At 43.1% G+C, this 25,274-nt stretch overlaps 1 long non-coding RNA gene across 1 annotated transcript in view; it reads right to left on the bottom strand.

Moving 5' to 3' along the window:
- Positions 1–11,358: 11,358 nt before the first annotated feature.
- LOC308188694 overlaps positions 11,359–25,274 on the bottom strand; it is a 30,610-nt gene continuing 16,694 nt past the window's right edge. The window contains exon 3 of the long non-coding RNA XR_013945702.1: positions 11,359–15,477. This is a non-coding gene — a long non-coding RNA (uncharacterized lncRNA). The remainder of the gene's footprint in view (positions 15,478–25,274) is intronic.

Below are 25,274 nucleotides of genomic sequence, written 5' to 3'. Positions count from 1 at the left end.
GTCCCAGACATGCTAGTTCTGGAATAGCAAGCAATTTAGTCATGGAGATATTGCATGCTTAAATAACACTACTGAGAGCTGGTTAATATCAAAGGAGACGGATGGCACAGATAAAGTATCTCCAGGATATGTTAGTATCTCTTTCCTGTGCTGCATCATGCCGTACTGGTGTGCCAGCATGTTCAAACTGAACCCAGCTGTTTTTGCACAAAATTTATGCTGGTTATGTGTCTCTTTATTGTCTTTGTCTCAAAGACCAGCAGTTATATTCAGCACTGTAAATTTGCACAATTCTATAATCATGTCTATGTATACTGTGGAAAATAACTGTGTCTCACACTTTAACTTGGAGAAACAGAGAGTCAAGCTTCCATTTATAGTGTGGTTATGGGATGTTAGAGAAACTCATTCTCTTTAGATCTGGAAAAGGATCCACGTGATTTTAACCAAAGCAGTCAATCAATTGCCATTCTCTTTGGCCAGGAAATCACTGGCATCATATCACTTTAGTCCTGTGCATTACTGTAAGCCACGCATGACTGTGGTTATTCATTCATTCCAAAACCCAGTAACCTCACTCATAAAACTCTGCTACATACAAATGTTCTCCTGCCTGCACTGCTCTACTTCAGAAGCAAACTCTGTGGGTGTTTCTGCAATTCACTTCCTTACACCTCAATTTTCATTGTGCATTTTGGCATTTACCATCATTTGCTCTGGAAGGAACCCAAGTTTTAGCATTGTTCTCAGGAGAAACAGGCATGATACATCACCTTACATTAAGGAAATCCAGCTTGCTGCAATAGCTTTAAATCAAGGAATCCATATATAAAATGATTCATGAAACAGAGTCTTCCTGGAACAAATAGCTCCAAGAAGCAGTGTTTTACTGATTAAGTCTGATGAATGATGTTTTGGCTTTTATACAATGATCTGTGAGAGCTGGCATCATGAAAGAAAAAGGTGTATCAAGCTGGGCTTCTTAACAGACAGTGATAAATGAGATTTTCTTCCGTATTATATGAATTGTAGATTAAGTTTTATTGCCGTGAAATAACTCAGTGTGTTGTGGGTTTTTTTTTCCTCTCTCTCTCCCCCACACAAAGAGCTACGTTAAGCTCCGTTTCTTGAGTCCCGAAAGCACACAGTAGGGCAGAAGAAAGGCACTACCTGTGCCTAATGCCACCTCGTCCCAGAGCTGTGCTGCTGCTGGCAGGAAATCCCAAAACACAGCGGGGCGGTGCGGGCAGAGCATCCCCACGCTGCTCCATTCGCCTGGCTGTGCTGACCTCTGCTGGTGCTTCGCCGAGGAGGGACGGCATCCCCTTGTCCGTCATCCTCCTGCAGCACGCTAAAGCTCTGCTTTTTTTCCCTCTCGCACATCCGTCTGACCCTTCTGTTGTTCTTTTTCCCTCTCGCACATCCGTCTGACCCTTCTGTTGTTCTTTTTCCCTCTCGCACATCCGTCTGACCCTTCTGTTGTTCTTTTTCCCTCTCGCACATCCGTCTGACCCTTCTGTTGTTCTTTTTCCCTCTCGCACATCCGTCTAATCCTTCTGTTGTCGCACAGGAGGACACGTGTCGGTGACTGAGGTAAAAGGCAGGTTTTTTGAAAGGCCGTAGCTCCGTGATGTGAGGAAATGATGAAGCCAGTTTCTGCTGTTGGTGTGCTCTGAGGGGCAGAAGACCATCCTCACTGTCTTTGCTCTTCTTCATTGCTTTGCTGCACGACCACAGACCGAACGCGAGCAAGCTTCCTGCTTGCCTTTCCCCCCAAAGCCATAACCCTTATGCTCTGTGACACCTTGAGGCATGGGAGCATCTCCCTCCCTACGCTCACATCCATTCCTACTCAAAATATGCTATTTCACGCTATTTTTAACTTGGGGAGTTATGCTTGCTACATAATGATTTGGTCATCTGTATCGTGACAGTCTCGACTTGTCCAGTCACTCCAGTATTACCCTTCCTATTGTTATTGGAGCAGCTTTATTCGCTTGGCTAGGGTTACTGTTTAACCTGACCTTTTCATGCATGCAAAAGTTCAAATGTTCAAAAGAACAAGATTCATCCCTGGCTAAGGGTTCCTGACTAGCAAAATATTCCAAAGCTCTGCATAGGTACAGTCAGCATGTCAGGCATTTTCCAGGGTCCATTTTTGGTTAAATTCCTGTCTTTTTCTCTCCAGGTACACAAAAAATTTCCTCTCATTTTCTGCAGAATAACTCCTGATGTTTCACTGGGAATTCTGCATTCATAAGGCTTGGAGGAAGCCAGAACAAGGACAGTAAGCTAACCCCGGAAGGATTTAGAGACCTCTACAGGGACCTAGTCTGGTGCCTACAGAAGTGACCCTATATAGGGTAGAGCACAGGGCAGGGATCAGCATACAGATAGTTCAGCAAAAGCTCTGAAGGCAGGAACATGTGTTGTCTCACACCCCTCTCTCACTAACTCACTATTTTGGACACATCTCCTGCAGGTGAAACCAAACTCTCCTCCCCTGAAACCAAACTCAGTTCCTTCCTACCAGGGAAACAAATCCTCTTCTCCCTTCTGTCAGCCCAGCGAGGAGGTGGGTGCCAGCTCTCAGCACCTTTTTGGTCAAGGTTGTTCAGCAGCACAAAGAAGAATTCAAGATTCACTGTGCAAAACAAAGCAGTATCTTGTAATCTAGTGGTTCTACATTAGGTAATGCCCACATTTTTTAATGAATTTATTGCTTCAGGACTTGACCTCTAATTAACATCATTGTCCTTTGCTGTTACCTTAGAGTGTTCTGCTTTATTTTTGGTTATTCTCTTTGGGCCTTTCTTCACAAGGAAACAAGGAGTGTTATTAGCATGTTAGTTTCTCCAAAGAAAGAAAAGACCTTAATTTTTTTTTTTTCTTTTTGGTCATTAATGATAGGATAAAAGTAGAATTACAGCCCAAACACCAATAATTATCAAATAGCACTTGTATAATGATCTGTTCCTAAATTATAACCTTGTTTGTCTTTTGCCTGTACAATTGCTCTTTCATTTCAGTTTCCCAGAAAGAATGATCTTTCCCCCCATCCCTTGTTTTAAGTGGCCATCCCTTCATTCATTTGTCATATGAGTAAGGAAAAGGCTGAATCAATTAATCAAAGGCTTGCAGAGCAATGTAATGGTTGGTTAAACCTTGCTTTCAATGCAGAATTCAGCCTTAGAAATTCTAAAGTAGTGTTTTCTTTCTACAAAATCTTACCTTGAGGCTAAAAAAAAAAAAAACAACAACACTTTTTTTTCATTTCATATTGCCCTTATTCTGTATCAAACTGAAGAGCTGCAATAAAAGCCATTTCTGTAGCCTCACTTTTGAGGTTTGCCTGTTAAAATATGATACTACCACAGACTTCTGGTTTTATACTTGTAATTTAGTGCAAGGGTAAGGAAAGGGCAAGAAAGAAGAAAACTTCTAGAAAGGTTAATTAATGGTTATGTAAATAGCAAACCTTTGTCACAGCTGTGCACTAATGTTTTATTACAATGGTTTAGTGTATACTAAAGGTCCAGGTCTGGAAAATGGTAGCAAGACAGCTCCTTACCAGATTCCTGGTAAGAAACTTTGCTCGATCCTGAGAAATATCACTCGAAAAGAATAATGTAAAGAGGACTTTTCTGTTAGAGAGTGCTGAACAACTGAAGACATTGTTGACATGTGGGAGGATGGGAAACAGAAATGGAGCCTATAGCTAAAGGAAGGGAGTTTGAGACAAGAAATGAGATGAAAAACTTTTTCAAAAAAATAGGAAACTTCTTTGATTACCACACTGAACTCAGTGTTTGAGGATTAGAAATTTATCCAGAAAAAAAGACCAGAAAGCAACTGAGAGGAATACCTTGAACAGTATTCCCTTGCCCAGAAGCACTTTCAAGTTGCTGAATTTGTGCTATCTTCCTCAAGATTTTGTTGGGCTTAAATCTCCCTTAAATCATGAACTTGAACTCAAGCAACAGCAGTTTACATTTGAAACAACAATAACGAAGTCTCAAGTTCTTGCAGTCTGAATGTAGGACTTACTTTAGCTGCCGAGGAAATGCAAAAAGTTATGTTCTTAGAATGCATACTGAGAGCTGCTTTAGTAAACTTCAAAAAATACTTCTCTATTTACTGATATCTGATCATAATTTTCACCTGTGTAGTTACCAGGGGCTAAATACCATATGTACCTGAATCCATTGGCCCAAATCACAGAGGGGATGGAGTATACAGACTGGTCATGATACTATAATCTACAGCCAAGTGTGAATATTATTTCTGTACTTTTAGGTGGGACAAGCTTATATTTAACCAGTAGTGTTCATCATCAAGTCATGATACACAGTAGAAGCAAGAATGGTCTTTACGCTCATTTGCTTTCTGGAATTAGAGAGGAAATGATTTTTCATGGCTCAGTAAAGGTAGTAATAATTACTGACAGGTTTATAACAGTTTATAACAGTTCGTGGAAATGTTTGTTGGTGGTTGATTTTCAAATGTAGGACCACAAGCAAATGAACTGAATCAGAATAATAATTCTTGTTTCTAAGAAATGTGACAACAGAGAAAACAGCAAGGTGACTGCTGTGCAAGTAACAAAGAAGTTCCATAAAATCAAAGCCAAAGCATCTGAAGAAGTGGATGTCTGTTGTTCTGCCTTAAGACTGGAGTAAACACACAGTTATTCCTGACAGATGTCCATCAAATCCATTGGAAAAAATATTCAGTGATACATGCTCCATAACCATTACATCTATTCTAGGGCTTTAGCAATATAAAGGTTTCCCTACAATCTCTAAAGCTCCCTTGCTATATTCAGGCATACTACTTCTTCTCCCTACACAATACTCAGATCAGACTTTTTTTTTTTTTGAACCAGTTTTTTATATTTTCAAAACTGTTATAATGTCCCGTCTCTTTTCTTTCCTACACCTCATCATCTTCTCTTCTTTAGACTATCAGTCTCATTTCACCTTATCTGTCAATTTTTGACAGATTTCTGAGCTTTTGTTGCTTTCTCAGCTTTCTCCAATTAGTCCAGATTTTTTTTTTTTTTTTGAAGTGCCATATCTGAAACTGGACACAGTGCTACAAATGAGGTCCTAGAACAGAAAAAGAAAAAAATCTTTGTTCCTAGAACTTGTAGACTTCTCTCTTGTATGCCGTGCTTTTGTCTTTTCTGTGGTAATGTACCATTGCTGAATCATAGCTCACAAAACCCCAGACCCTTTCTAGAAAACTGATACTTAACCAATCAAAGTTAAGGTACTTAATCGTACCCTATACACATCTTTTAAACTACTTCTGCCTAAACATGGTATTATGCTCTTTTTCTATTGCTTTTATTCTGTTTTCACTTCTCCAATCTTTTAAAACATTTTATTCCAACAGGTGTTTTTGTATATGTGTTTAAGGGGTGAGAGATCCCTGGTGCTTCCCATCTTGACAATATCTGAAACCTTAAAAAAGCATATTATACTTTATTGGATTACACAATGATTAATGAAAGTATTGAATAATATGAGGCTCTTGCAAAAGTTGTACTTTACATATCCTTAGATTTTGGCTGGGAATTGCACAGCCAACTAAACTCTAACTAGTATGTTTTCTGGACAGTGTTTTATTTACTCTATACTACATAGATGTATATATCCTGTTACCTTAAGATATGAGAAACAATGTCAAAACCTTTGCTAAAGTCACTGTATATGATATTGGAGTTTAGGGGTTGGACCCAATGATCTCTTGAGGTCCCTTCCAACCCCTACAATTCAGTGACTGTGTGAAATACAGTTTCCTTTTACTGGTAAGGCCTAGTGTGCTACAGTCTGAGACAATGAGATGGGTTTAATGCTTTAATGTGCTTCATTAGCGACAAATCCATTTCGATTGCTCTTTTTTTTTTTTTTTTTTTTATGTTCCAAGCACTAGTAAATACTCTGAATATTTGTTCCAGTATGTGGATGTGGTGCTTAGGGACACGGTTTAGTGGTGAACTTGGTAGTTAGGTGGATGGTTGGACCTGATGATCTTAAGGGTCTTTTCCCACTTAAATGATTCCATGATTCAAATCAATCAAAATTAGGATAATGGATATCCTTTTCTCCTTTTTTAAGGCTCTGTGTTCTAGGGCTATAGTATCATAGCCACCCTTCACAAATTCTCAAGTAGTCCTCAGTTGGAAATGTCATGAGTCAGGTACTCTTGTTTGCAGATCATCAGGGCCCTCTAGTTTGAAAACACCAAGTTTTTTGACTACTAACCAGTCTGCTCTCGTATTGCTCAAAGCTACATGTATACAGCAATATGACAGAAATTATGTATTTCAAAATTATATCATGTGAACTGAGTAGGACAAAAATTTTCTGCAATATCAGTAATGTTACAGATTCTTTTCCAATTCAGAAAACAAGGAAAGATTTGATTTTAAAAAGACTAATTTCTGTGTCCATTGATTGCAAGCTGTTTCTGATAGATATATATTACTTTACAACTGCAAAGAGAATAGCTCCTTGTTTGCCTGTTTTCATTAAATTAATAGAACTTAATTAAGAATATTTTAAGAATTTAATTGTAAGCTTTAATCTAATGTTCTGAATTTTGACAACATATCATCAATTGCGGCACATTTTCAATCAGATTTCTTCAGATGTCAGAAAGTTTTAGAATTACTGAGATATTTAATTATGAAAACCCTGAAAACAGGGAGGTGTAGATACCTGTTCCCACTAGGTGGCTGTCTCCATACCCTGCAGATGAAAGGGTCATAACACGTTTTCACATTACTATGAGTTACTATATATGTTAGGTGAAGATTTCCCACATGCTGCTCTTAAAGATGACAAATATGTGGGTGATACTTTCAGAGCCTGAATGCTATATAGAAATACAGGCTTCCACAAACTACCAGCAGTTTCTCACAGTGTGACCATTAAATCTGGAGTGATCTAATCATGTATGTGCTGATTCTTATGACCAACACCTTTAATTGTAAGATAAGTTGCAACAAAGAACTGACAAAATCTTTGGTTACAAACTAATTTCTTCACTAAAAAAACAGACAGCCAGGATATGTTAGTGATCCAGGCTTTGTCTGGAAATCAAAAATATACATGTTTGACTAACACTTAAATTCTAAGGGCTAAATATAGGTTTCTCATTCCCTTTGAGAACATACTGCCCTCAAAAACTTTAAGAATTTAGACCTCTTCCTGATTATCCCTTAACTTAGACAGTACAAGAAAATAGCATTATCTTTAAAGTCTGTGAACAATTGGAGACACACTGAAATTAATGACAAAAGCCTTTGATGAGAACAGGGTTGTAATCAATGCATAATGGTGAAGATAAAACAATATAAGAGAAAAGCAAGATGATTGTTTTCACTTCTCCGCCTGATGTTTTGATAACATCATGGCATTAACTGCCAGGAAGGCAGCTAGGATTTGACACTGAATCACAGCTCTGGTCACTTGGGTTATTTACAGCCAGTCAAAAGGAACAAGTCATCCCCGTAAGATGCAGTGCTTATTGTCTCGTCTTTTTTCCACCTCACCTAAAGACATCTCTCTGCCTTCATGCTTCTTCCTATTCTCTACTTCACATCCTTATTTTTCTTTCAGAATTTCAGTTTTTTAAGTTTAAGGCTATAAATGTTCATGAAGCAAACCTGAACATATAACAATATTTATTTTTTTTTAACAAAAAAGTGTTTAAAATTTCAGCCATGCAGAACAAAGGCGTGTGATGGGGGTAAGGAGAAATACAAAAAGCTGTTCAAATAGTTGCTGCCATAAATGTAACTTCAGACCATATCTTCTCTGCAAAAGGCCTGTGCTGCAAGGAGCCAGACTGTCTGGGGTGGCTGCTGCCCATACTGCTGCAGGCTCAGGGCTGGTCTGCTCTAGAGCCACCTGCAACTGTGTCCTGCATGACGCCCTCTGGGCCACATATGGCCTTGAGGTGTCATCATGACTTTGGAGGGAAGGAGGGAGTTCAGTTCAAAGTGCTAAATTATTTGTGCTGGATCTCCCCATGGCCTTGGGAGATACATAGACATACCCTGAGGTCTATCCTTCTCTAAGTGTCTGGGCTGCCACCTGAAATCGCATGGCCATTTATACAGCTGGATTACGTATGTTTGGCTTGCCCTCTGGCTGCATCTCAGAATGAATGAGGAGGGAAGATTGGCTTATCCCTGAATCTCATCCCTGCAGGTCCAAGCTGGGGTTGTCATCACAGAGAGGAGATCTCAGCTCGTGAACACAAGCAGATGGAAAACAGGGCAAGGGTATAATCCTGCAAAGGCAGAGGAGCCCAGCACCAAACAGTGTCCTCCCTTCTCCACACAACTTCAGGCAAGATGCTGGTGAGTAAATAAATACCAGATCGTTTTGCTTAAAAGCCATCTGAATTTTGCAAAGCAGTTTGGCAGTACTGCAACATACCAAAGAGTTTGCTGCTGAGCTCTGCATTCCTGTCCCCGAGAAAACTCAATGAAGGCTACCTTAAATGCCTCAAATACCAGTTCAGAGCTCAGGCACCATCTGGAAGCAATGAGCGGGTAGAGACCGAGGTGCTGATGCACCAAATTAACGCGGCACCCAGGTGCTGACATGTTACTTCCAGCTCTCTGTCAGCCTTTGCCTTTCCCACACGTGGATTTAGGCAACGAGGACACTGCTGTCTCGGGGCTGGGAGCTACTGCTGTGCCAACAACACATTCGCTGTGGCTGGAGCTGAGTGAGAAGTAGTCAAAGTTCAAAATGTTGTGACAAAAAAGGACACGCGACCATTTTTACACCTTAACAGGCCTATTTCTTTGCTCAGATTTTGACAGTTTTCAACAGTACTGCTAAAAACGATTCTCGTTTTCCTTTTCTACAGTGTATTTCTTCAATTTCTGGGCCTTTTTCAGCATATCCCTTACTCTTGTAAGTTTTCTTAGCTTTGTTCTTCTTGGACTACGCATATCCTTCTCACATTTATTCCTTCTTTTTGTTTCATTCAAATATAATTTGCTGGTGGTTTTTTTTTTTCATTATTTTTGCTTTCCATTTTTTTATTGTATTTTATTCAGTTGTCATTTATTCATTGTCTTTTCTTGTTTCATCTCAGTCTTCCCTTCCTCCTTTCCATCAACATATTTACATTTCTCTTTCAAAGCCCACTTTCTATAGCCCTCCTCACTTAATCCCTGGACACACTTTGCAACCCCCATATCAATCCTTTTCTCTTTCTACTTATAACCTTTTGTCCTTTTACTACTTTTTCCCTTCCCATGCACATTTTTTCCCCCTTCTCACATCCAGATGTTTTTCCCTCTCTATCTCCAGCTGTGCGAATAAATGACTTTTTTGTTTGTTTCAAGGAAGTTCAGTCAATCTTGAACATATTTTCCAGGAAACCAAAACTGCGTAAATTATCTTTTTGGGTGAGTGTTTCATGTTGCACAAACTGAAAAATGGATGAGTTTAATCCTGTAAATTTTTTTAGAAAATAAAAGGTGAAGTAAATTTGTAAATCAAATGCTAGAGTGACTTAAAAAAAAAAAAAACCATAACCAAAGCATTTCAGATTTTAGGGGTGGAGATGAGGGTAGGGGAAGTAGCTTTCCTCTTCTTTTCTGGCAGGAGTAAAGGGAGGATATCTAGCCAAATTAATTCAGACAGGTCCCACTACATCTTTGAAGTATATTTACGTTGATGAAAATTAATGTTTTGGGAGAAAAACATGTTTGGCTAATTTTTTTTCTTGCCCTATCTCTTCCCAAGCAGGGAGCATCAGCTGCACTTTCTTGGGTATCCCAGTCCTTTGCTTCCTGGAAGAGCAATTAAAATGTATCCCTGTTGGATTGACAATGTAATCTTGGGTTACAAAGCATGGAAGATTCTCACTATCAACAGCAAATTCTTGAAAAGGGGGCAAATGTTTTTCTTGCCAGTGTTCTCTTGCACTTGAATCCACAGAGGCAAAGCGCTGGTCTCAGATGAAGCTGCAAAGTGAGAAACAGCTGCTCAAAACATCCAGACTGCCCTCAGACACACAATGTGATTTCTGGTGATTTGGATGGGAGCTACATCTGTGTACCTGGAGGAAGAATCTGGCCAAGCACAGGTCTGAATGCCATGCTTTTTCTGCCCATTGTGTCCGTATCACAATTAGCAAAAAGATTTTGAGGGAGAGGAGGGGAAAGAAGGGGAAACTGCCAATTGGAGGATATTCCTAGCTCTTAAATCCCAACACATTGAAACACAGATTAGTCCCCTGCTTTCTTTTTAACCAGCCCCTGCCTCGAGTTCACTCAATTCTGAATTTGCTGAACTGTTCAGCTGATGTCTACCCTGAAGTAATGAATTGGCAGGCCTATTTCTAACGGTGATTAATGAAGCTTTTCAGAGGCAACCCATTATTTGATCCAAAGTTAAAACAGTGGTTCATCATTAATCACTACAAGACATAGGCTCACAGATTCATAATTCTCAGCAAGCCAATTTCATTAAGGGTTCCACTCTTTCTTTTGTTAACCCAGGACTTCCCTATCTCCCCACCCTTCACAGGCGCCTTTCTGGTGCCCCATTTCCAGGTTGTTTCGAATAGTCTCACACTCTTGGGGATATTATTTCAGACTCCGCAGCCTTCTGAAACTATATTCTTTTGGATTTCAAAAATTCCTCTTCCCATAGAAAAATGTCTCCGATTATCAAATATGAGCCAACATTGGCACCCAGTGGCTGAACAGATTAATCACAGATACATATTCCCTGGAGCCCACCTTTTCTGTTCTTCAAAGACGATTTTTCCTCTGAGGTGTATGTGGTGCTCTTACACAGCTTTCCACCTCTTGGCTATCTAGTCATGGCTGTGAAGTAGTTATGGTGAGAAACGAGAAGGAAAATCCAGGCTGTGGCTGTCTCTCATCTCTGCCAGGGCCCATTGAAGTCACTCCATGGAATTCACCAGCTGGGACAAACATCACCAACATGCATGGGATGAGGAGCCCTGTGCTGACTGCCAGGAGGCCACAGCACCCACATGATGTTTTTCAGCACCATGCAGACATACCAGCTGTGCCCCTGCATGTATCACCTGCTCAGAGAAGGGCTGCACCTGAGTTCATAAATCCTGTCCCCATTCCAAGAAACTCATAATGTTAGGACCAGCGGTCTTATGAAAAGTCACATCAAGCCTTTTGTCTCTGAACTTGACCATGACTTGTACTGGCAGAAGTGATGACAGAAAAAATGGATGGTGGCTGGCATGTAAAGGAGTAATCCTTCTGGGCCTGCTTAGCTTGGAGAACAGAAGACCGAGAGGGGATCTTATCAATGCGTTTAAATATCTGAAGGGAGGGTGTCATAGGATGGGTCCAGACTCTTTCCAGTGGTGCTCAGCAACAGGATAAGAGGCAATGGGCACAAACTGAAACACAGCAAGTTCCAGATGAATACGAGAAAACACTTATTTACTGTGGAGGTGAAAAAGCGCTGGAACAGGTTGCCCAGAGAGGCTGCGGAGTCTCCTACTCTGGAGATATTCAGAACCCACGTGGATGGGATCCTATGCAACATGCACTAGGTGACCCTGCTCGGCATGGGGGTTGGACTAGATGATCTCCAGAGGTCCCTTCAACCTCAACCATTCAGCCTGAACCATTACTGTTGCAAATGGTGCCAGAGAGGTACCAACTTCTTGCTTGAAGGACATTCATTGGGTGCACTTCTTCATAGCCCTCAAATATATAAAAAGCACCTAATTCTTGGCTCCAACGCCCTTGCAAGTAGCAGAAATGTCAGCAAATGGGGATCGAATATTTCCAAAGATTATTCAAAATCAGAATGTAAAGGGCAGAAAGGAAACTTCCAGTAATTTTGAAGAAAATAAACAAAAAATCAAACAAACAAAAAATTATCTCTGAGAAATTTCAAATATTTCATTAGCAAAAAGAAAAGTACATCACTGAATTCACATATAAATGTTGAGGCGTGATATGAAAATACTTAAATGCATATAGTGTATATAGCCTATATTCAATAATTCAGTAGAATAATATGGTAATTTGTACATGAGTGTAACATGAAATTAAAAGATAAAGTTCAAATAAATATTTTTGTGTTATAAAAATGAAGAACTTGGCGTGATCCACACAGAGGAAAAGCTGAGTAATTTTCATTTAACTTCATTTCCTTTTACCAGAATCAACTTCTCCAATCATTGAACTGAAATGTTTCATCAGCTTTAATCATAATGTCTCTTATCAGATGTAAAAAATAAGTCATGCAGGAAAAATAAATAAATAAATAAATCTTTTTGTTCAAGACTACACAGAGAGCTATTTGAAGAATCATGAAATGCTCTCCCTGCAGGACAGTGCCCCTTCCAGCACTAATAACCACATCCATACAACGATAGTGTTAATTAATGAGAAGCAGTATTCAGATTTTCGGATAGTGCCTTACAGTCCCTTAACTCATTTGAGAATCCATGTTTTATTTTCATCCCTACCCAGTTCCACCTACCTCCAACCCATTAAGCAATATTATAGACACAGAAGAGAGCAAGATGCTAGTGCCTTCCACTGGAAATGCAGATGCTGCATGGGATTGAAATCCCTACTTGCACACAGATGTTCATTGGCTCATAAAATTGAATATATGCATACATCAACAGGAAAAAATACATTTCAGTAACAACATTCAAAGCAAGACAATATTAAAAAAAAATCCCCAAACACAGCTACATAATCTTGAAGAGCGTATCACAAGTAAAATTAAAGTTCTGTACAAAGAAAAGCCATGCTAATTAATTTTCCTTTCATTCTAAGAAAGTTGCTTCCCACCGAGCACTTTTCATATCGCAGCTGAGTCAGTAAGCTGTGAAACAGCATGAGCAATGAAAGACAGTTCCTAAATGCACTTCATGGGCACACTGAAGAGGGCTGCTGAGACCATGATCAGTTGTAGAAAGAAAACACACCTAGCATAAGAGAAAACAGTATCTATTCTGCCCGTCCATGACCTTTCAGCTTTATTGGAGAGCTGACCTCGGAGAAGAGAGGCCCAGTGTCCCACCAAACCAAGTCCTCTTGCTGGTGAAGCCTGGTGTAGCGGATTCAGGAGAGCCCTGCAGGAATCCCAGGAATGCGCTGGTTACAGCCACTCAGCAGGGTGGTGCTTTCTGTAAGCAACCTCCTGCCTGCCGGGAACACCATCCGGGACATAAATGTGTGATGCCAAACATCTGGGTGCCAGCCATGACTTGGAGTCAGCCCTCAGATGATGGGCTGCTGCCACTGTTTAGGCGGTAGGCACTATGTGTGCATAATGGTGGGTGTGCACGTAAGGAAACATTCCTGCCCTTCAGAAGTGCCTCAAAACACCAATGCTTTGCCTTCAAACCACCAAAAAGGCTTGCTGTGCACACAAGCTCCCCTCACCCCAGCTGTTTCCTATACAGGTTGCTTTTAGGGTGCAGCTTCACGTGCCTTTGTACCCCTTGGGCCTGCGCCCCGTGGCTCAGCCTGTCAGTAACACCGCCTCATTGCCAGCTGTGGCGCTCACCACACAATATTGGCAGCCACTCGCTGGGAATCAGCCGGCACTCCCAAATGCAGAAAGTACCTAAACTCGCCCTTTTTTATTGCCGGTGTTTTGGCACAGTGGCTGCTGAGTGAGCGGCTGCTGGCTGACACTTCAGCCACAGCTAGAGGACACGGATCTGTGGCCCGGCACTGCCTGCGTATGCGCTTTGGAGACGTTCCTCCCTGTGTGCTCCAAACCCTCACTGAAGTCAGGGGGAAGATTTCTCTCCCCTCCCCCATGCCTTTATTTTCACAGGCTTTGCTCATGAACTGGTTGGGAATACTCGCTGGGAACATGTGCTCTGTAAACAGTTTCTTCTTCTGCCTGCCTCTGCTGTGCAGCCAGGAATGTGGGATTTATGCAGCCAGAAAAAGTCTATTCAAAAGAGGCCTGTCTCTTTAGCACCCGGCAGTTAAGGTACTCAGTCGGTCTGAAGCAGATTTCTCTGTCCCCTTGGCATTTATGCAATCTACATCAGATAATGAAGTAAAATCAGGCAGGATCTGAAGACCACCTACTTGCTGCAGCCCAGGCGCTGCAGCACCTACTCTGTGCTCACCAGCAGAGCCTTCCCCAGGCACTACAGCTCTCCTTGGCCACACAACCCCACGTGTAGCCCTGCTCCAGGACCTCATACACCCACAAAGAAGTTGGGAAACCTCCAGAAGTTATCAAGCACCAGCACTCAGACCCTTCACCATCACATTTCCCGTTCAGAAACACAGAGGTTTATGCAATCCTGATGGCAGCCTTCCTTCTTCCCTAGTGAGGAGGCTGCTCCAAAGGCACCATGGAGCCAGGCTGCAAAGAGTAAATTAAGACTCTTTGTTTTAACAAGCTCTGATAGAGGCAGAGGGAGAAGCTTTCTTTCCTTTTTCCGTGCAGGTTTCTTTCCTTTAGGTGGCAGTATGAGTTTACAGCTCCCCGCAGCACCGGCTGTGCTCCCAGACCTTCTGGGGAGCATCCTCGGTCTGTGCTCAACCATCGCCGGGTTAATTTTCCAGAAAATCCTGCACAAGCAATTAAAATGTTAATGTTGTGAGGGAAATGCCTCCGTTGAAGTAAACTCATTCGAGAGTCAGTTGTGCTCGGTGGAAGGGGAACAGTCTATTGATTTTGAACAAGGTCATATCTCATCAGACTTGCCACCTGGATTATTTTTGTTTGCGCTGATCAGCTACCGAGTCCTTGATTTCACAGCGAGTTTGAAATCACCTTAATGAAGCAGAAATTTAAGGGGGAATGGTTTCCCTACCAAGACCTTTCTTTATTCCAGAAATATTCTCCCTCACCTGTTTATCTCTGACCACCTGCTCACCTCTGTGCTCGCTAACCTTATTTCACTAAAGCAGCAATAACTGATGCAAAACTCCCATTGCTGGCATCCACCATCCAAATTCACACCTTACGCCCTGATTTGTGTCCCAGCCAGTCAGCAGTGTCTTCTCTCAGGAGGACGTGAATGTCTCAAAGTGGAATTCTGTTAAAAAAATATGAACAAACAACAACAACAACAAATTTGCCTGTTTATAGAGCCTTCAAATTATATTTGTGTGGACATCATAGGGTAGTTGTGCATTGTGTCCTATTGGTGAATGTAGGAGGAAGGACTATAACAGAAGGAAAGTTTTCCACCTTGTTACGACAATTCTTGCTGATGGAGTTGTGGGCTGCCTTGCATGCAGAATAACTAACCCCATTAAGACATGGTATGCTCAGTAAAAGTGCACTGGTATTTCATTACAAGCAAAAGACACCTGGGACAGAGAAGCAGAAGCACCTAAAGCCTGATTTCATTTGCACATTCCTGATGGTCTCTGCCCAGAGCTTGCAGTCTTTCCTCTCCAAGCCGAAGGTCTTACAATACTCTATTTTCATGATTGTGGTCACACTGGAAAACAGAAAAAGAACAAAGAGAAAAGATGGATGTGCTTTTTCACCATATCTAAAACAGGTTATGCTATTTCTAGTGATATAGGCTATGATTCTCCAACCCAAGTGCTAGGGTATTTGCATGCTTAATTCACATGTCTAATTGCCATAATTGCACATGCTCATTAGGCAATTTTGTGTGCAAATGCTGAGTTAGGCACATAACTAGGCATAGTGTTTGCAGTGTGATCTGGTTCAGCACTCACAGAAAATTTGTGAACAAATTAGACATGCAATTGAATGAACATTTTATGCATTGAGGTTCTGATCCTACGCTAAGAAGTTGGGCAGGGCCTGGCACCATGCAGACTGCAATGAATGAGAAGAAAATACTGCCCTTGTGAGTCCCATTGCAAGATTAAGCCCTTCAGCCAGAGCAAATCAGGCCTCAGCTGTCCATCACATTATCCAGAGATTCACACCCTCCTCTAAGGCTGAACTGGAATACTGGGAAGCAAAACAAATTTAACATTCATCTGGGAAAAAAAAAATCATGAAGCTCTAATTTTATAATCTGATTGCTGAGGACATGTAGATACAGAGCCTCCCTGTCAGAAGGCAGACAAAGCCAGCCTGTTTCTTCCTAGGTTCCCATAGAAGACACAACAGTGAGTAACCCAAGTAGCTCAGCGTTAGCAATAAAGGATACTAGCACGGCTTTAAACCAGCACAGCTGATTTGAGTTAGAGCCCGCCTGTGAGAGCATGGCTACAAGAGAGCCCAACTTTTGTGGTCTAATGTTTGCAATTTCTCCATGTTGATGAAGCTATATGTTCTTTTAATAGAAAGTACAGAGGAAAATGCCCCAAAAGTAAAAATTCAAGGCACAGAAAGGTTGACTTATGGTTGTTTAATCCTTCAACTTTACCCTCCCCAAGCCAGTTTGCAAACTCTCTTCCTCTGAATTTATGACAAGCAGGACAAAAGGAACTGTCTATAGATTAACATTGACATTTCCTTTGTAAATTAATCCTTTGAATCTCATTTACCATACGTTTCTGCTGAATGACATAAAAATGATGATTTTTTATTACTGTCTAGATTATAATGAGGTACATTGTCACTACCATTAAAAAAATAAAAAATGGAAGCCAGAGCTGTCTTTTTACCAAAATGTGCCTTTACAAATGGGCACCTTGTGATGGGCAGCCTTTTGGGGAGCAACGAGGTGCAACTCCCTCCTGCAAACTCCCACAAATGGCTGAATGCACAAGGCCAGGGATGTTTCACTGGCTATAACATCATTGCTGCAGTTAAGTTCTTCTCCTTAGGGTGTAGCTTCATGATATGAAGGCTTTGGTGAAAAGATCAACTTAAGGAGTTGGGCCCACAGCGCTCCTGACCATCCCGCCTGATGGTCACCCCACAAGAAAGGGTGTCTTTAACAGGGGGTAGTTCACTGAAGAAAGGTAGTGGCATGAAAGAGCTGTGGTATGCAGATAGAAACAAAAGTGGACTTGGTGAGGGAGAGGAGAGGAGAGGAGAGGAGAGGAGAGGAGAGGAGAGGAGAGGAGAGGAGAGGAGAGGAGAGGAGAGGAGAGGAGAGGAGAGGAGAGGAGAGGAGAGGAGAGGAGAGGAGAGGAGAGGAGAGGAGAGGAGAGGAGAGGAGAGGAGAGGAGAGGAGAGGAGAGGAGAGGAGAGGAGAGGAGAGGAGAGGAGAGGAGAGGAGAGGAGAGGAGAGGAGAGGAGAGGAGAGGAGAGGAGAGGAGAGGAGAGGAGAGGAGAGGAGAGGAGAGGAGAGGAGAGGAGAGGAGAGGAGAGGAGAGGAGAGGAGAGGAGAGGAGAGGAGAGGAGAGGAGAGGAGAGGAGAGGAGAGGAGGAGAGGAGAGGAGAGGAGAGGAGAGGAGAGGAGAGGAGGAGAGGAGAGGACTGCAGTCACCATATGAGTCAATACAATGGTGTCCTCTACACCCAGAGCCAAAAGCACCTTTCTGGTGTTTCCACTGGCATTTAGTTCTGCAGCATCTTTCACTGGGTACATTTACTCTGATGTTACATGGAGGTGATTGGGAACCTCCCTGTGTTCAAAGGTTTAAAGAAAGCGTGGAAAAATATATACAAAAAATTGTAACTGGCTGTGTGAAAGAAGGAAGGGAGGAAGGGAGAGTGGAAGGAAGGAAGGAGGGAAGGAAGGAAGGAAGGAAGGAAGGAAGGAAGGAAGGAAGGAAGGAAGGAAGGAAGGAAGGAAGGAAGGAAGGAAGGAAGGAAGGAAGGAAGGAAGGAAGGAAGGAAGGAAGGAAGGAAGGAAGGAAGGAAGGAAGGAAGGAAATGCATCTGTATGATAGTACATGTGCCTATAATAGTACATGTGCCTACAGTGCTAGCAAACACTGACATTAAGATTCCATTGGTTTATTATAAAATCCTCAATTTATAAAAAGCCTAAAATATGAAGAACAGTTAGAAGTCAATATCATACAGTAAATAGAAATGAACAGGAGGAAAAAAACCACCAGAGTGAAAATTCAGGAGCTTATACCCCATCCTGCTTTATAACGCACACAGCAGAGTAAGCCTAGGAAATATTCCTTAGGCTATAAAATTACACAAAGGACTAGAGTGTCCCATTTTTCTTTTTAATTTAGAGAAAATAGCCAGAGCCATTGAAGAGAGGGAATTGACCTCTTCGGGTCTCTCACTTTCTCAGAGACATTTCTGGTCAATCAAGCCTGCATGTCATTCCTGGAAGAATGACCACAGCCTCAAAGCTTTCTGGCCTCTACCCTGGAACCCATTGCTTATATTTCCATTACCCCACTGTATGTCAGACCTGTCTACAGCCTTTGTCAATGGCAAAAGGTCAGAAGTCTACCAAACTTAGATATTGGCATATATTCTCCCATAAATTAGACAAAGAAATTTCAGAATCCATATCCTTGAGTGATGGCGAATGTCATCCCCCCCCTTTCTGCTTCTTTTCAAGAGGTTACACGCAGTTTGGCCTGTGTGGCTTTACAATCCATCCATTTTAAAAACAATTAAAATAATATAACATTGATTTATTTTTAAGCACCGCGGTTTGCAGGAATGCTGAGTGTGAATGGATTGAAGAGCTGCTGCCCCTATAACGCAGCATGTAGTACCCCCTGGAGGTAAGAACCCCGGCATGTAGAGGCCAGAGCCTCTGGTTTGAAGGTTTCCCCCTTTTCTTGTCCTTTTCAGCAGCAGGCACTGGGAAGGGAACAGGCAGCAGCTTTCTGCTTGGGAGCAAAGAAAAACCGCAAAACCAAGCGCTGTGCCCAGGATGCTCAGAGAGGCAGCGAAACCCAGCCGAAAGCGGGCTGAGCCGGGAGGCATTCCCCAGTGCCGGCTGCACGCTAGGTTGTAAATCATTCTGTTTCCAAGCCCAGCATGGCTTCTTTTCCTTTGCTAGGGAAATCTCTCTCTTTCATTTTTCTGCTCTTTTCTCCCTTCAGGGAAGACAAGCTCCCCTGCGACGGTGGAGGAGCCCAATAAGAAAAAAGCCTCCCTCCGAATCAGCTGGGATCCTCAATGCACAGAGGGTTGCACTTAGCCTCGGCTCTCAGAGCAATGAGGGTGCTTCAGAGCCAAGGCTGTGCCTGGTGGGGGGAGGTAATTATAGGCGAGGAAATATGGGGAGGGGGAAGCACACACAATGCGGGGCCTGATCTCGAGAAGTACTGAACACTTGTGAGGCACCAAACACCTTCAGTGCTCAATGACAGGAGTTAAGAGCATCCAGCCCTTCCCAAGAGTTGCTAAGCGCCCCGGAGAATCAGACCTGTGTGCTGCCACTCAGCTTATTTCCACGATAAGATGCGAGGTTCGTGTTTGTTTTTAGGTGCGGTTGGAGCTTTGGGCACTGTGAGACCCCTTTACAACCTAATTGAGATAAATCACAAAGAAATATACAAAGATGCATAATTTATCCTCTCTTCGACTGATTTAAGTGTATCCCCATAGGGAACTACACCCATTTAACTAAAATCAAGTTAGAAATCAATTTAGTTACATTAGTGCATTTTCGGTATGGAATAGCCCTTAATTTAAATGAGAATAAAGACCCACTATGGGCCGATTGATTCTGTTAGGTGAAGAGAAAGCTTTTATTCTCAATATAGCTACAAACTAAATCAGATTCCCATATTATATATGGGAAATTTGGGGGTATATGTCTTTTTTCACACAGCTATGGACATATTCATTCCTCCTATGAATTCAAGTATTCCCACAGAGTGATATCACGATTACCATGTCTTAGAAAACCATAAAAGAGGGGGCATTTTCCCTTTCAAGAACCACAGGCGCTCACTTTCAGTGGCAGGATTTGCAGGTCTCAGAAAGATCTGTCAAATTTAACATGCAAATTCAGTAGACACAGGAGAAAGGAAAAGGGAAGGGAGGAAAAAGGAAAGGAAGGAAGAGAGGAAAAAGGAAAGGAAAAGGAAAAGGGAGAGATCTTCAGAAGCCATCTGGACTTGGTCCTGGGTAACCTGCTATAGGTGCCTCCGCTGGAATTGGACCAGATGACCTCCAGAAGGTCCCTCCTAACCTCAGCCATTCTGTGGTTCTGTGAAATGCCTGATGTCCAGAAGCACACAGGGGGAAGCTACCTACACCAGCAGGAAAAACAAATCAGGATAAGAAGCCCTACCTCAGCTAGTCCCATGTGCTTGCCCTGAGCAAGGACAGAGACCTGAGGTTGGCTTTGCATGGGGATGGGTGGGAAAGGGAGGGCTATGAACACACCTCCTGTCTGCATCTAGTGAGACCAGGTGGGGAGGAGGTGTCAGGGGTGGAAAAGCTTGCACAGCACATGGTGTCCCCAGAGAGGGGATTTAAATGTCGCTTCAGCTTTCTTAGCTGGCTAATTTTATTCCAGGACACAGGTCTTTTGGAGGGGAAAAAATAGAGCGCCTAGAGGCACAGGCTGGACCCAGGCACTGGCCATGGCTGGATCCAGTTGCTGACCTGAGTGCCCAAAGGAGTCCCCACAGCTGTTGTGCCCCATGGTCCTTTCCATTTGACCCCAATGCCTGCCCACATCTGTTTGAGAGAAAGGTTTTGGCAAGGGAGAGGGAACAGAAAATGGGGCTTTTCCAGTGAAGACATTGTATTCATCCCAGTTACCTCATTTTCTCTTAAACCACTCATGATCGCTTGCTCATCTTGCCCCCACTATCCAGCTTGTGACCTTCAAACAGCACTAGAAGCAATGTTATAAAAGATACATGAAGGAAGACTCTAGGTGGCACTTCAGGCTACATAAATGTGACCCTGTCTATCAAGACACACATTATTTAAATCATAAGTTTAATCAGGTAATCCTTAAGCAATCAGGATATTCAGCAAAAGTACGTTAGCACCGTGTAGTATCTGAAGCAATTCCAGTATACATTTTCCTGTGCACCTAGATCTATAGTTCAGTTCCACTTCACCAGCAGAAATCAAGAGAAACCTCACTAAAGAAAGTGAAACGACTCAGTGGAATAAATCAGAAACAGGCCCACAAAGCTCTTGCAAGAGTGAGAGTTTGGCAGCTAAACAGAAGCAAGAAGACTAACTACGTGTGTATACTCAATACTAGAGATGAGTGTTAGAGCACAAACCACAGGAAATTCAGCAAAACACTGCACCACAACATTACCTGCAGAAGGGATGCGTGGGGTGTATATCTTGGTTCTGCTGAAAGTATTGCATTGCCTATTTTAAATAGGTTTCTCATCACTCCAGAGCTAGGTATATTTGCTTTTCTCCTCTCTAAGCCCCAGTTTGGCAGCACATCACCAGCCAGTGGCTGTCTCGGACATGTGCTTGCTTGACTATTTACTGAGAATTAAGCAACAGATCAACAGTGAATCACATTCCTACATGGTTTTTGGAGCCAGGGCCCAAATGCAGTTGCATTTCTTAGTGGTCATCTGAAGGTGCTGTTCCACACTACAATTATCTAATGGCAAAGCTGCCAAAGGAGGTCCCTGCCTTTTCTCACTCACAGCTATTTGTTACTCTCTCTCCTCCCTTCCATTTATCACTCCTAAGTGTGCTGATTCCCTTTAAACTAAATTAGTGAAATGGCCGGTATTAGCAACAAGAGAAAAAACCCACTGATCTGTTTGAGACTTCAGAAACAGCTGCCTTAGCATCACTGGGGGAGGGGACAGTCAACTGCAGCAGGGAAAGGAGGGAGGGAATGCACTGGGAAGGACAAGGACCTCTTCAAACTGCATTGTTCCTACAGAAATGCTAATGGTAACTAGCAGCCAGCTGTCTATACTGTCCAAGCGGGCCAGAAAAACTTGCCTGCTTCTTCCTAGTGCCTCACGACTGGCTCTGCATTACACCAGTTCAGTTTTTCATCTGTCCAGGAGGCTGTCTGTAAGAAGGCAGGGGATTCGGTGCATGCAAAGGATTCAGGTCCCCAATGCACGGGGGTCCTCTCTTCCACCACAGCACGTCTGCAGCCTTCACATCACTGCTCTTCCTGTGCATTACAGCAGCCTCATGTAAGGCAGCTGGGGAGGTTCATCCTCCCTGGCCCTTTCCCCTCTGGGCTTCTCTAGCAAGCAGCAAAGCTGCGCCAGCTGCTCGGGGAGGTTTGCAGCACCTTCTCCCCTTGGGCTGAAACGGCCCGACTCTTTTCCCATCGGCTGCTGAATAGGCAGCAGTCAGTTGGCAGCTGCAGGGGACTGAGGAGCCTTGTGAAGGCTGAAAAGTAACAACAATAAAGAAGATGAATCCTGGCCAACTTGCTGAGGATTTATAAAATGAGGTCAAGTTTTGACAAACATTTTTTTCTTTTGCAGTGAAACTGGTGGACTCTGTTTAGAGTGGTTCCCATAACAAACTTCCCTCCAGTCTCTGCTAGGGAAAAGCAGCCTCATCCACCCAAACTGGCACTGCCAGGCACAGGTTAGATATTCCCAGGTTGACAAAAGTTATGAATAGAGGGTGGGGACACAATAAAAGGGATGTTGTATTAGTTTTTTTGTTGAGTTTTCTCCCTCTGTCTTACTCCTGCTTGCTGTGACTGCAGAATTATTCAATAGTCACAGAATTAGGCAAAGTGAGTTCATCCTTCTATGAGGACATCAGTCAGTCCTGCCCTCCCCACTGCAGCCTCTGTTGCAACAGCATGGGAACATTTCACCATTATTTTAGTGTTCATTACCCTCAGTTTATCACCCCCATTGTTTACCCTCAGTTTACCCCTGGGGGAGGAAGAGAAAGCACATTTCACCCATTGAGCAAAGCCATGGACAGGTTTCGTGGCAGCTTCAAAAGGCATTTGGGCTCCTAGTTCCCAACAAGGGTCTGAAAGGTTGGTGCTGAATAACACTGGTGCATAGCCTAACTGAGGTCCTGCAGGCGGTGTGCATGGACCTGGCACCTTCTCACAAAGGAGTCCTGGGGCCAGTGGGTCCATTGGCCAGGTTACTTCCAGAGGTTGGGAGCCTGAGGAGATGTGGTATCACCGATGTCACCGTTCACCAGGGCAGCAGGACAGCTGGGGTACATGGACTGTAGGTACCTGCACAACTTCAGTTGAACTTCTCATTCCTACAGTCCTTTCTTTGAGCATCAGTGATAAACTCAAACATCTTTTTTTTGACACTTGCTTTTATAAACATGGAAGAAGTAACCTAAAAATCAGAGTTTCGTGTCCTCCAGGCCAGCTCTGGACAGTCATGTTGTAATAAGGAATGCAATAAATGTCAGTCTGTCTTAGAAGACACTCAGCAGTGGTTTAGGTTCACCGTCCGCAAACAGTATTATCTTCAGTGCCATAATCAGCCTAGAGGAGGAATGGGTTCCTGAGACCTTTGGCATTTCGAGTGAAGTAAAGTTATACAATTAAACGTCAGTTAGGAAATATCCATAACTTACCAACAGGGGAGAGCAGTTAAGAGCATTACCAGCTGTCAGCACCTGGGAAACTAAATTGAATGGCCAGAGAACTGAGATATGAAAACTAAAGAGAAAAATCACATGTGCCTACTTTCTTTACTGCTGCGATGTCATAGGTCGTATGTTTTGCTAACCTATAAGAAATAATAGGAACTCGGAGATAAAATATAGCTCCAAATGTGAACCAGGGCATGGCATAGAAGAAGTTAAGCAAGGACAAACAGATTACTAGTGCTCTGAAGTATAAAATCACTGTCTCAGAGAGCACTCTCTCTACAGCTAGCAGCTTCATAAGCTAAACCAGCTGTTGCAAATAATTCTGTTAGATTTTTAAAGACATCTGTTTCCTAGACTGTAAATAGAAATACAATTTCTTTAAACTAAAAATACTCCTTCATGTAAATTTGTTGTTAAAAAAATCAAATTGGCAATATATGTAATGACAGCCTTTCAGGGAACCAGATTGTAATCGCCAGCGTGTGATGCTTGTATGATATCCTGAAAAACTTGCTATCAATATTACAAATTTGTCACTCATAAAGGATTTGGGCAACACACTGCAAAACAGAAAATAAAGAAATAAAAACTAAAATGGTTTGTTGGACTTCTTGTGTGTGAGAGGAACTATGGCCATGGAGAACTCTTAGCCCAGGATCTCAGAAATGGGGATAAGCAGGAGCAGCAAGGATGGGTCAGACCTTGATGGGTCAGGGAAGGACCTATATCTGAGGAGGGAGGGGATGAACAGGCTGAAGCACATCTTGGATGAGAGGTTGAGGATCTATGAACACCTCCCACTGCTCCATGCAATGGAGCTACTTGAGTTTCTCCTTCAGCTGCAGATGTGGGACACCTACTACCATGTGTGCAGGGGCAATGAGCCATCACCGTGTGCCATCAACAGATGGATTTGGGGGGCTGGTGCAGGGCACAGCCACCTGGTGCCATACTAATAGGGGCCATGCAGAGTGCAGGAGCAGGTTTGGGGAAGGAGGGAGGCAGAGGGAAAGTGGCTGGTGGGAGCTAAGGTCAAGCCTAATGTGGCGTGAATTAAGAGCCTGTCTAAAAGCAGGAAATGTTCACACTTCTCAGGAAGCTTTATGAGCAGAAATAATGAAACAGCAACCCTTGGAGAACTCAGGTTCCCGTTCACTTTCCTAATGCATCCGTTTAGACTTTTGGTCCCGTCACAGGCTGCTGAGCATGCACGTGGGCCAGGAGAAGCACTGCGACGCTGGTGTGCACCAGCAGCAAGTGCCAGCCTGCCCCACAAGGCCTGCGGTGGCTCCCTGCCCCGCTGACATGGCACCAGTGGGGACGCCTCCACCAAAGTGCTTGCTTCACGTTGAAGCTGCCGCGCTGAGGGGGAGGCACTGCCGATGGGTGTGAGGAAGGCTTCAAGGGAGCGCTGACTCACAGCAGACACAGAACTTGCAAAAGGCAGCCCGGAGTCTTCCTGCCGCTGTGTGTCAGTCAAGGATTTGCTGCAGACAGGGCACACTGACAAGAGCAAGGCCTCTCTGGCCTGCTGTAGCTTTGACGTGCTATGGTCTTGCGTGATGTTTGTAAAACAGCACCACAGCAATTAAAAATCACTGTGTAATGAGTCTGGTTCTGCAAACACACAAATGAGTGGCATGACAGTGGTAATGCTGAGCATTGCTTGGTGACCCATTCTGTCAGAGCTGCGTAATGGCAGCCTCCATACAGAACTGGGGAGGAAAGGGAGTGTAGCGCAGGAAATACATAGCTGCCATCAAAGGAAGGAAACGGGAGAGGAGCCCAGACCCAAACCTGAGTCCTGCAGGATTCTTGGCCTCCTTCCAGCGTAGGATATTAGAAACCAATATCAGGGGTGGAGCAGTGGTAACTGCTGCAGTGACTCAT

This window comes from Anser brachyrhynchus (assembly GCF_964034855.1).
Source record: "Anser brachyrhynchus genome assembly, chromosome: 2".
In the NCBI taxonomy this organism is placed as follows: Eukaryota; Metazoa; Chordata; class Aves; order Anseriformes; family Anatidae; genus Anser; species Anser brachyrhynchus.
This window is presented reverse-complemented; position numbering and strand designations above follow the sequence as displayed.